This window comes from Magnolia sinica, chromosome 7 (genome assembly GCF_029962835.1).
Source record: "Magnolia sinica isolate HGM2019 chromosome 7, MsV1, whole genome shotgun sequence".
NCBI classification, from domain to species: Eukaryota; Viridiplantae; Streptophyta; class Magnoliopsida; order Magnoliales; family Magnoliaceae; genus Magnolia; species Magnolia sinica.
This window is the reverse complement of record NC_080579.1, coordinates 31,509,009-31,520,975: the sequence shown is the minus strand read 5'-3', so window position 1 is coordinate 31,520,975 and position 11,967 is coordinate 31,509,009. Positions and strand designations below refer to the sequence as shown.

The window sequence follows — 11,967 nt, the reverse complement described above, 5'->3', positions numbered from 1 at the left end:
ATGATATACTGGATTTTTTGCAATTGAAATGGTTGACATGTTGTCGCAATATATAGTAGTTCATCCATTTTGCTTTTCGCCAATATCTTCAAGAATTCTTCGTAACCTTATTGCTTGAGAAACTGCAAGAGATGCCACCACATACTCTGCTTCTGCTATAGATTGAGCAACGGTACTTTATTTCTTTGATGCCTAAGAAATTATCCCGGATCCAAGAGAGAAAATGTATGCCGATGTGCTTTTCATATCATCTATGGATCCTGCCCAATCACTATTTGTATATCCTATCGATTTTGAGTTTGGAATAGGAGTATACATGATTCCATAATCCAATGATCCTTGGATGTATCGTAACACCCTTTTTCCAACTCCTAAGTGAGTTTGCTTTGGACAGTTCATGAATCTCGAGAGTAAACTTGTAGCAAACATAATATCAGGCCTAGTAGTACTGAGATACAAGAGGCTTTCAACGATACTTCTGTACAATGATTCATCCACCTTTTTTGAACTATCGTCTTTTATCAGCTTCTCATTTACTAGAAGAGTAGTAACTGGGTTGCATCCTTCCATGTTGAATTTTGCAAGAACAGATTCAACATATCTTTTTTGAGAAATGAAGATTCCATTTTCATCTTAAGAAACTTCTATTCCCAACAAATAATTTATCATGTTAAGATCATTCATCTCATATGTCTTCATCATATCGAGTTTGAACTGATGGAGCATACTATGATCATTTCTCATGAGTATCAAATCATCAACATACAATGATATGATGAGAATAGATGTACCTTCAGTCTTGACATATAAGGTAGGCTCACACTTGCTCCAATGAAACTGATTCTTAGCAAAATAACAATCGATTTGGCTATACCAAGCACGCGGTGCTTGCTTTAGTCCATACAACGCTTTCTTCAACCGATAGACTTTATCTTCTTTGCCCTCCACTACAAATCCTTGTGGTTGATCAAGATAAATTTCTTCATCGAGGACACCATTCAAGAAGGCTGATTTGACATCAAGCTGAAAAATGGACCACTTCCTTTGAGCTGCAAGTGCAATGAGGGTTCGTATAGTCTCCAATCGAGCAACTGGTGCAAAGGTTTCATAATAATCGATGCCTGGTTGTTATGTAAAACCTTTTACAATGAGCCTTGCCTTCTATTTTTGGATTAAGCCATCTGAATGGAGTTTAGACTTGTAAACCCATTTTACTCCAACAACATCTTTGCCTCTTAGATGATCAACTAACTCCCAAGTAGAGTTCTTCTCGATCATGCAAATTTCCTCTTCCATAGCTTTCACCTAATTATCTTCTCGAGCTGCAACTTCAAAGCTTTCTAGTTCCACAATTGAAAAATTGCAACGTTCGTAGATGTCTCTCAGACTCTTCATTTTTCTCGGGGGCAATTTAGATGAAATACTTGAACTTGTTGATGGAGAACTTGATGATGCGGATGGAGTAACTTCTGGTGAAGAGACTGCCAGAAAATAGGGCAACGCCGACGGTTAAAAACGGTCGGCAATGACCTTCCCCAATGGATTTTAGCCATCACAAGGTCCGTCAGCAAAGTGTGCATCGGCGTTCCTCGCCGACGAATTAAAACCGTCGGCGTTGTCAACGGTTTTTAGCCGTCGACAATTATCCTAAATTAAAAAATAAAAATAAAAATTTTAATATATAATATATCATCCATTGAATTTGGATGATATATTTCTAGGTTTTTTATTGTGTAGACTTGCCTTCTCAAATAGGTTGGTTTGTTCAGGGCTTTGGAGAAATGGATGTGTGCGTTGATCAACGCACACATCCATTTCTAGATATACCCATTTCTCCAAAGCCTTAAACGAACCAACCTATTTGAGAAGGTAAGTCTACACAATAAAAAAGCACATGCATGAAATACCAAAAACTTTTAAAGGCAACAAGAAGCAAAAATAATCATGGCATACCAAAACCAACTTACTTCTCTTTCGGCTTGTGAGAAGAACATGAAAGCAGACAGCTCTTTAGTGCATCAGGATCCTTTTTCTTTGGTTTTCTCTTCTTTAAACCACCTTCATCTCCATCCTTGGATTTCCTCTTAGAAGAAGATGCCTTAGGAGCAGTTGCTTCGTTCTTAGCTTCCTTCTTGGGAGGCTTCTGAAATGGGAAGAAAGAGAAGAAAGTATTAACTCTCATGGCCAGACATTGATGAAAAAGCTATAGTATGTAAACAAAAGCCCCAAAACATTCTAAAACAGCAATGGCGATTACATAAACTGCCATGTCAAACTCAGATAGTGCATCCAAACATAGCCTAAGGAATATAATTAAAATGCCCTATACTTTTATAATGAATCTACTCCCAATATGAGAAATGACTTCACAGAGAAGGTCGGTGTCTCCCCAATACTCTACCACCAAGCATCCCTTCATCAGAGTGTCATATTCCACAAATTCAAGAGGCCCATGCAACCTAGAAACTTCGCAATTTCACCGTTGTAATGCATCTAGGAGTATGATTATAATATGAAGTGTAGTTTCTGGTATGAAGCATACGCCTCAAATCACTTGTGCTAATTTTCCAAGGTTTATGGCTTTATGCTTCATGAGGTATATAACATGCCTTTCAACACTAATTAAAAGAACAAAATTCAAGCTGACAAGGGTAAATGATGCTATCAATGTCAAATGCATAGCCCACATAATATTGAAAATATTATTTCCCCCTAAAAGTGAGCTTGTTGAAAGAACTCTTGAAAGGTTAAATTTCAATGATCCCCTTCACATCTCTAGAAAAAGTGAGCAGGACTAGATTGCACCAAAATAGAACAAATTACAAAATCATAAGAAAATTGCACAGCTTACAACATAGGCGCATGCAAGAAGAGAAGGTACGTTTAAGAAGGATGAAGAGGAGGAAATCCAGATGAATGTAGTGGACCCACATATCTTACTCTATCACCTGAAAATACATCGTAAACGATTATGTAAGAATACAAGTGATACAAATAGAATACATCAAAAAAATAAAAAACAAAAGAAAAAGAAGTCACTAGCTAAAACAATAAGCAAAATGTGCTGGACAAGAACTAGCATGCCTGTTTTGAATATGTACATCTTGGATGATGCCGTCGATAACTCCTGCTTTGGTAGAGACTGAGAATTAAATGTAGATGTGACCCAATTTTCTCATACTAGTGCAGCCCTTGAAACTAAGTTCACAGGCCTGATTCTTAGCTAGGCATGTTGACAGTGGGCCACACCTGATGAATGACCTGGATCTGTAATTTAAGTACATATTAGACAAGTGTACTGAAAATTGCCTCTTCGATATCTCCTTGCACGAGTCATAGAACTTCTCTAGAACAAATGGTAAAAAAAGGAAGAAGGAAGATATAGAATTACATTAAAAAGGCTTGGATGGCTGGGATCTTTGAATCCGGACAACTTTAAGGCCACAAAAGGTGGGGCTCATCAGATCAATGGTCAAGGATAAGGGACCATGGCCCACCTGTACAAACTAAGGACATGAGGATACCATGCATAATTCAATATCTTCAGGTCTAGGATTGTATAGTTCCTTTGTAAGCCAGGTAATGGGTCAGGTCTTCACGATTGTTTATATATAAGGTCAAATTAGGTGTGGTTCCGACATTACCTGAACATTTTCCATACCAGATTTTCTTTTACATATGAACAAATTGCTAACTATGATCTGGTTCCATACTGGGAGGTAGGAAAAGTGACCTACACATTATTACTAATAGATGGATAAACTAACTAGAAAAACAATACATGCTTAAGAGTCTCAGATTAAATTTCCAATGAACTAGAGAAGGGGATAAACTTGTCAATGTTGCCTCTATTCATGCTTTTCTTTTAGTTTAAAGGTCGGTTTTCAAGATAGCTTCGCATGTCTTTGAGTTTACCCTCTCGCATGTCTCATCAATCAAAACTATCATCTGCAAACAACATACTCCTGGGGACCTATTCTTGTAAAGAACTCGTTCATAACCAATTCAAAAATATATGGGCTTAATTATGACCTTTGGTGTAAACTTACAATAATTGGCAACTCACTTCTAACTGCACTAGTGGTCCTCACATATGTTATCGCTCCCTTAGACATATCCTTAATCTTCCTGAACTATGAGTTAACTGAGGATATGGTCCTCAATAGAGTAAGTGGTGGAACAAGATTCGTGTAGCTTATTCTAAGTAATTTGTGTAAAAGCTTAGATGATGATGTCCTTCCACCATTCATAAAAATGATCTAGTCATGAGAATGAAAATAGCACTTTTCTTAAGCTTCAAATTTCTTTTTTCTAAATTGTAACTGTATAACAACTCAAATCTTGCAGGAGATACCTAGTGGGTCACAATGGACACTGGATATGTTCACTGAAATCTTCACGACAAAGTTGAAATCATATCCTTGTAATCCTACTACAAATTTCTTCTTCTTCTTCTTCTTATTTTTTTGAAGTTGCTATTTTCTGCTTGTGAAAGGTATCTTTCCTTTTTCAGTTTTTCCTTAGCATATATTTACATTTACTGATAAAGTTGTGGCATTGAAGAGCATAGCTGTGTACCGAAGCGGTCTAGCAATTGATACACGTGTTAGTAAGAAGGATGCGGGGGAAGGTCTTCTTCAAGACTTAAGAGGTGAGTTCAGTTCACATTTGATATGCAGAACATACAGATGAAATTTCCTTGACATAATGATACTTCTCTCTCTCTCTCTCTGTTTTTTTTTTTTTTTTTAAATTTCTCTTTTCAGCCAAGAAGCCTGTTCATATCCAGAATAAGGGTTTAATTGATTATATCTTTACGTGTAGTTTGGAAGTCACATTATGCTTTGACTTACCTATGCAGATACACACAGGGTAACAAAAAACTTTTATTGTTTTCATCTGCACTTAAATTTTAAATTCCATTTCATGTTGAATAACTACAACTTTTCTGTGGAAACTATAATTCTAGGTACAAGATATATCTAATATCATGGTTGTACAAATATGTTATCAAATGTTAACTCTATATATAATAGGTAAGTGTTATTGTGTTATATATTGTTTTAGTTCGAATATGTATATACAACCACCATATGTCTCTAGCATCTAGCTTACCTGGAAATATGTAATAATTTTAATTTTCTAATAGTTAGTCTAGTCTAATATGTATATATTTTGAATTTTTTGTCTAACCATAGCACTCATCCAATAGATTCTAATATGCACTTGTTTGTCCTTAGAGTTGAACCTGCATGGTGAATGATATTACTTGGAAATCAGATTTCAGGTGTGTTTTTCTACTCTCAGAACAAATTATTGCAAAGGAATGAAAAGAACCAAATCTGATCAGATTTTCCACTTTTGGGAGTTATTATTAATTGTGGACTTCACATTACCAGTTGTAAGAGACCACAAGCCATTATTACATCTTATAAGAAAATCCTTGATTAAAAGGGATAGTTGAATGACATCCTTTAATAGAAGCAATGTACAGCGTGTACATTATGTTGAGGATCATGTAGAAAGATGATATGGTGATAAAATGGTGGATCAATGTTAGATCACAGTAGGCCTTATTGTGGGTAATGTGGTATTCATGACTAACTGACAATAGTCCACGACAGGAGTGTTAAACGCAACTGCAAGAGAAGTATCTGTTGGATACCTTTTAGGGGTAATAGTGATGTGCATAATTGCCCTTTTAGGAAATAATGCAAGATAGCTTCGCAAAGTGTTTTTGATATTTTCTTTAGAAGACAAAAATGAAATAAAATAAAAACTTCAAGTGGCTTCATGTGTATGGAAGTAAGGGATATATATATATATATATATATATATATATATATATATATATATATATATATATATATATATATATATATATAACACAACTAATGAGAAGTTATAAAACTCCATAAATCCTAAAATTCGATTACCCTCTTTTCACATGCATATCTATTAACAAATGGTTGAAGTTGGTGTAACTGGCGAAATTTATCATAAACCATAAATCCCTATAGCTTGAAAAGCAAGGAAATAAGATGAAAGAGAGAAATGCTGCTCAAACTCATCACCTCTAGTGTTGCATTCTTCAACGATGAAATCTCCATTGCCTCATCCAAAGATAGCTGAAAATACACAAATGAAAAGCTTATTACCAGCAAAACTTATTATGGAGAATTGTCAAAAGGAACAAAACGAAACATATACCTTATCCCAAAATGTGCCCAACAATTCCCTGTTCTTAGGAGAATCCTACAAAATATTAAAAAAACATCAACAAGCTGAATGTCAAAGGCGATACAACCATCCAGCAAGGCAATCGAGAAAAGCGAATTAAAATCCCTACTGTTTGCCTGACTAACAGTAGAACCAATATTTTAACCATGGCATCACTTGTGCTATAATATTCCCAAGAGTAGAAAGGACCTAACAATCCTCTAGTTGAATGCTAGAGACCATGAAACCACCTTTCAAATATTCTTACAATGCAAATAAATAGCAAAACCAAGAAATTTTATTCCAAATCATCATAATGCATGTACATAGTATAGGCCTAAAGAAGCCCTAATAAACTAAACTAGCCTTGAATCCTATTACCACCATATGGGTCTTCCTGTCATAAACAAGATCTTATACCTTATAAGAATACACACACACACACACACACACACACACACACACACACACACACACAAATCCTAAAAAATATGTGCTATAGAACATGCTTAAGAGGTGAAAAAAATAAGAGTTTGCTGACATGCAGGTTGTTGTACATGTGCAGCCCATGCTTCCGTAACTACATCATTCATCGTATTAGCATCAATACTTCAATCCTAACCCTTAACATCCGTTCTTCATTTTCCATTTTTGTATTGCATGCATATGCCACTTCATAGATCATATTCCGAGATAAAAGGTGTCAATTATATATATATATAAAATTATATAGCTCAAAAGCAGACAATAAAGAGCACAAATTCTTATTATAAAGGTGATATTTAGAGTTAAGTTTGCTGTCATATTCCAAAATAAAAGGTGTCAATTATATAAAAAAAGAATTATAGTTTAAAAGCAGACAATAGACCAACAGTTTGGATCAATGAAGGATGCGACACACTTCCAAAAACTGAACAAAGACTTCCATAAATTCTTCATTTCCAAATATTTATATGATCCATCTCAAATTCCTGTACCTTCACATGACTTCCTACATAGGGCCTAAGATGGTCCACCTACGATCGCAGCAGGGGTCCCACCGTAATCAAACATGGACAAAAATTATAGAGATTGATTGGATGATCAGTCCAACCTGCAAAATGAAGGGCAGAAGTAAAATGGTCAGGCCACCTATTTTGCATTCCTTACTGAAATGGCAGTCTCCATCCTTAAAATCATGAGCAATCCATGGTGAAATTGCAGTGAAGGATTGATGAGGGGCATCTACAAAGGGTCCATTGCAGGACAGGACATGGAGATCGATGGAGTAAATCTAAGGGGCTGTTTGAATGTGGGCGCTCAATGGAGGATTTCTCGATGGAAGATGAAAGAGGGAAAAGAGAAAAAGTGGGAAAAGAGGTGCGCTCAATGGATTTGGGATGGATTTGGAAATCCCCCTTCAAATAAGATAATGTTTTGAAATTCGTATGTTGTGAGTTTTCCACTAAATAATACAAACTCTATTAATGGTCGTACATGCATGAGACCAATTTCTGGATGGTTAATATTGTATTATATAATAAAAATGTATGAATATTTACCATTTACAACTAGACCAATTATTTGGATGGTTTGGATAACTTTATATCTTTGCCACTATTATTATGATCAAGTCACCACTATTTCACATTAAATACAAAACTCACTGTGAAAAACATAAAAATGAAAATGGTAAATAGAGCTTTGGATCTAGTATGGCTCTGTGGGCCCCACCATGATCTATTTGTTTCATCCATGCCGTCCATCCATTTCTCAACATAATATTATCATTGATCCCAAAAATTAAACGTGAAATAAAGCTTGGGTAGAACACACAATTTGAAAACAATAGTGATTGGACGTCCACTATTAAAAAATTGATTTCTCTGCTAGCTTATTGGATTACAGCTACGGCTAAAATCCATAGCCGTAGCCAAGGCTAAAATCCGTCGGGAAAATAATAGTGATTGGATATCCACCATTAAAATCCTCCTTAAGGCCCACTGTATTGTTTCTTTGACATCTAATCTATTGACTATGTCATATCGACATAGGTGAAGGGAAAAAATAAAGATCATTTTGATCCAAACATTTAATGGCCCCAAAGTAGTTTTTAATGGTCTATGTTCAATCAACATTGTTTCCTGTAATGTGGTCCACTTGAGATTAGGATATACCTCATTTTTGGGCTCATATTATAAAATTATTTAGAAAAATATATAGACGGCATGGATGAAACACATACATCATGGAGGGACCCATAGACCACCGACCATGCTAGTGGCAAGGGGGAGTAGCCCATCTCTTTCCGTCGTGGGAAGACGAGCACTGGCGCTCTTCGAGCTCTGGGTTGTATGAACAGTTCGAAGGAGATCAAAGTTACATGGGCCCATAATGATGTATTTATCATATCTACACCGTTCATATATTTTAAGAGATCATTCTAGATCTTGTTCCAAAAAATGAGTAATTTTCAAGTCTCAAGTAGACCACACCACAAATAGCAGTGGGACAATGATTCTCACCGTTAAAAACATTCGTAGGGCCCACCGTAATGTTTACTTTCCATCCAATCTTTTCATAAGGTCACACAAACCTAGATGAAGAGAAAAAAAAATATCATATTGATCCAAAATTTTTATGACCCCACATAGGTCTCAATGACAGGCGTTCAATCTCTACTGCTGTTTACAGTGTAGTCCACTTGATTTTTAGATCTATCTTATTTTTTGGCTCAAGACTTACGATGAACTCATCTAGTGGATGAACGGTTTAGAGATAACTCATACCTTATGATGGAAGCCACAGAGCTAGTGACATTAACATAGTAAATATGTTGTCGGGTGCGTTATACACCAGTCAATCCGCTTACGAATCGGGCGGGGTGAAGTGGATGCGAATTTCCAGCAATAGCCTTTGGCAGGAAGTTCGTGCGCTGGGAACGCAGGTGGGGCACACCTTGATGTTTGTCAGCAATCCACCCGTCCATCTGTTTTGTAAGCTCATTTTAGTACCTAAGATAAAAAAATGAACCGTATCCAATACTCGAGTGGACAAAAAATGTGACGATTAAATGTACACAGTTTAAACATTCGTGGGGCCACATAAGTTTTGAATTAGGCTAATATTTGTTTTCTCGGTTCATCCCAGTAGGAATGACATTATGAACGGTATAGATGGCATTTAAACATCACTTTCGACCCCAAGAAGGTTTTAACGGTAGTAATATCCCTACCCACCTTTTCATTTAGTGCGGCCCACTTGAGTCGTGTATCTTTCTCACTTTTGGTTTCAAGTGCTGAAATTATCCCTCAAAATAGATGGACGGGGTGGATTTCTGACGAACATCACAGTGGGCCCCACATGGAAAGGTTTTGACAGCATGAACATTTGGGAAGGGCTTTATCAGGAAATCGGGTTTGGGTAGAGCCATAGACTGACTGTAAATTTAGGGATTGTGGAGCCCACCTTAATGTATTTTGTTCATCCACTCCGTCCATCCATTTCTACGGTTTATTTTAGGATGTGATCCTAATCAGGAGGTAAATCAAAGTTCCAATTGGAACACACCACTTATCAATGATATACGCTTAATCTCAATTGTTTCCTATGGTGTGGTCCACTCAGGCCTTTGATCTACCTCTTTTTTTGGTTTGCCTTAAAATGAGCATTCAAAATGGATAGACCCCTTAAATTAAACAAAAATACTGTAGTGGGTGCTAATGTAGATTAGGGGAATAATGTATTAGTATGGACCACTCAAGGCCCATATACCCCTTAAACTTTAGGATGAGCGGTATTAAATCCCCATAAAAATGAATGGACAGAGTAGATTCCCCCTAAACATCACTGTGGACCCCATACACAAGGTGCATGTGCATAGAACACACGCACCCGCGGTACACCGAAACCTTTACCACTATCAAACTGTACGAGACCATTGAGATTAATTAATATAGCTTTCTCTGACAGCTTATTGTGATTCACCGACAGATTTTAGTCGTCGGCATGTCAGTTAAACCACTAGACGGTCGTCGGCATTGGTCATTTTTTTAGTAGTGAGAATGGAGTTGTGGGTCCATGGTCTTCTTCATCATTTTCTGCTTCTGTTTCTTCTTCCACATCTTGAGTGCTTTTTGGCCCATCTTCTTGTATAAGAATGGCTTGTTCTTGTATATTTTTCTTTTTCCAATCCCATCCTGTACTTTCACTGAACAAAACATCTCGACTAATCATTAGCTTCCCCGTCTCAAAGTTATATACTCGATAACCTTTCGATAAAGTACTATAACCAATGAAAATACAAATTTTAGATTTTCATCAAGTTTTTGATGCTTTTGAGATGGAATATGAACATAACAAATGCAACCAAAAATTTTGAAATATTTTACAGAAGGCTTGTGACCTGACCATGCTTCAATCGATGTTTTGCCATGCACAGCTTTTATAGGACTCCGATTAAGCAAGTAAACAGCTGTAGATACAGCTTCAGCCCCAAAAGTATTTGGGTGCCTTTCTCCTTCAACATAGAACAAGCCATTTTGACAATTGTTTTATTCTTCCGTTCTGCAATGCCGTTTTGCTGAGGTGTATAAGCAACAATCAATTGCCTCTCGATTCCTTCTTCTTCACAATATGTCTCAAATTCCTTAAAGACACACTTGCCACCATGATCACTTCTCAGTGTCTTGATTTTGAGACCACTTTGTCTCCTTGTGATTTGAATCCCTTGAAGATCGAAAGAGTGTCTGACTTTTGCTTTATGAAGTACACCCACATCATTCTTGTATAATCATCAACAAAGATGATAAAATACAAGCTTCCACTAAGTGATGGAGTTTGCATTTTTCCACAAATATCAGTGTGGATCAACTCCAAGGGCGCCTTTACTCTCCACATGCTTCTTAAGAAAGGTGCACGATGATGTTTTCCCAATGCACAACCTGAGCAAATGTCATTTTTAATTTTGATAAATGGTAAACCATCTACTAGATTCTTTTGATCCATCAAATTTAATCCATGAAAGCTCAAATGCCCCAGTCTTTTATGCTAAAGCCAAGATTCATCAAGTGTCTCGACTTTCCATGCACAATCGATCGAATATCGCAACTTAATAGGGAAATTATGATTTTTCTCCATATTCACCTTAGCAATCACTTGATTTGTGCCATTCTTATCATAGATAATGCAAGAATCATTTTTGAAGAATATAGAGTGCCGATTTTGAACAAGTTGCCTAACACTTAGCAAGTTTTGATCCAAGTCAGGAACAAGTAAAACATCTTTTATATACTTGACCCCTTTCTTGGTTTCAATGGAAATTGTCCCATTTCCATTTGCTTCCACAATAACACCATTTCCCATAAGGACTTGAGATCTGACGGATGAGTAGATATTTGTGAATATCTGATCATCACCTGTCATATGATTGTTGCATCCACTGTCCAAGTACCATATGTCTTTAGTTTGAGTGAGTGAGTATTAACATGCGAAAAACATGTTTTCTTCAACTTTTTCTTCAGAGAAGTTTGTAGCATGCTGATTGTCCTTAAAATGACAATCCTTCTTTATGTGTCCAAACTTTTTACAGTTAAAACACTGAGGTTTGCCTCAATTCCAACTCTCACTTTCAATATGGCCAGACTTTTTACAAAAATCGCAAGTAAGATTTGAATTTTTACCTTTGTTTCGATTTTTCCATTTCCCTTGCATCGATTTTCCACCTTTCTTGTAATTGCCTTGATTCTTTTCGGGACCAGCTTTTGTCTT

The 11,967-nt window shown here is 36.4% G+C and overlaps 1 long non-coding RNA gene across 1 annotated transcript; it reads right to left on the bottom strand.

Annotated features, from left to right (window-relative positions):
* Positions 1–2,832: 2,832 nt before the first annotated feature.
* LOC131252042 (uncharacterized) lies at positions 2,833–6,308 on the bottom strand. Its single transcript, XR_009174121.1, has 3 exons — positions 6,211–6,308; positions 6,075–6,128; positions 2,833–2,948 (listed from the first exon to the last, which is right to left on the bottom strand). It is a non-coding gene; the product is annotated as an uncharacterized LOC131252042 (long non-coding RNA).
* Between the last annotated feature and the right edge of the window lie 5,659 nt (positions 6,309–11,967).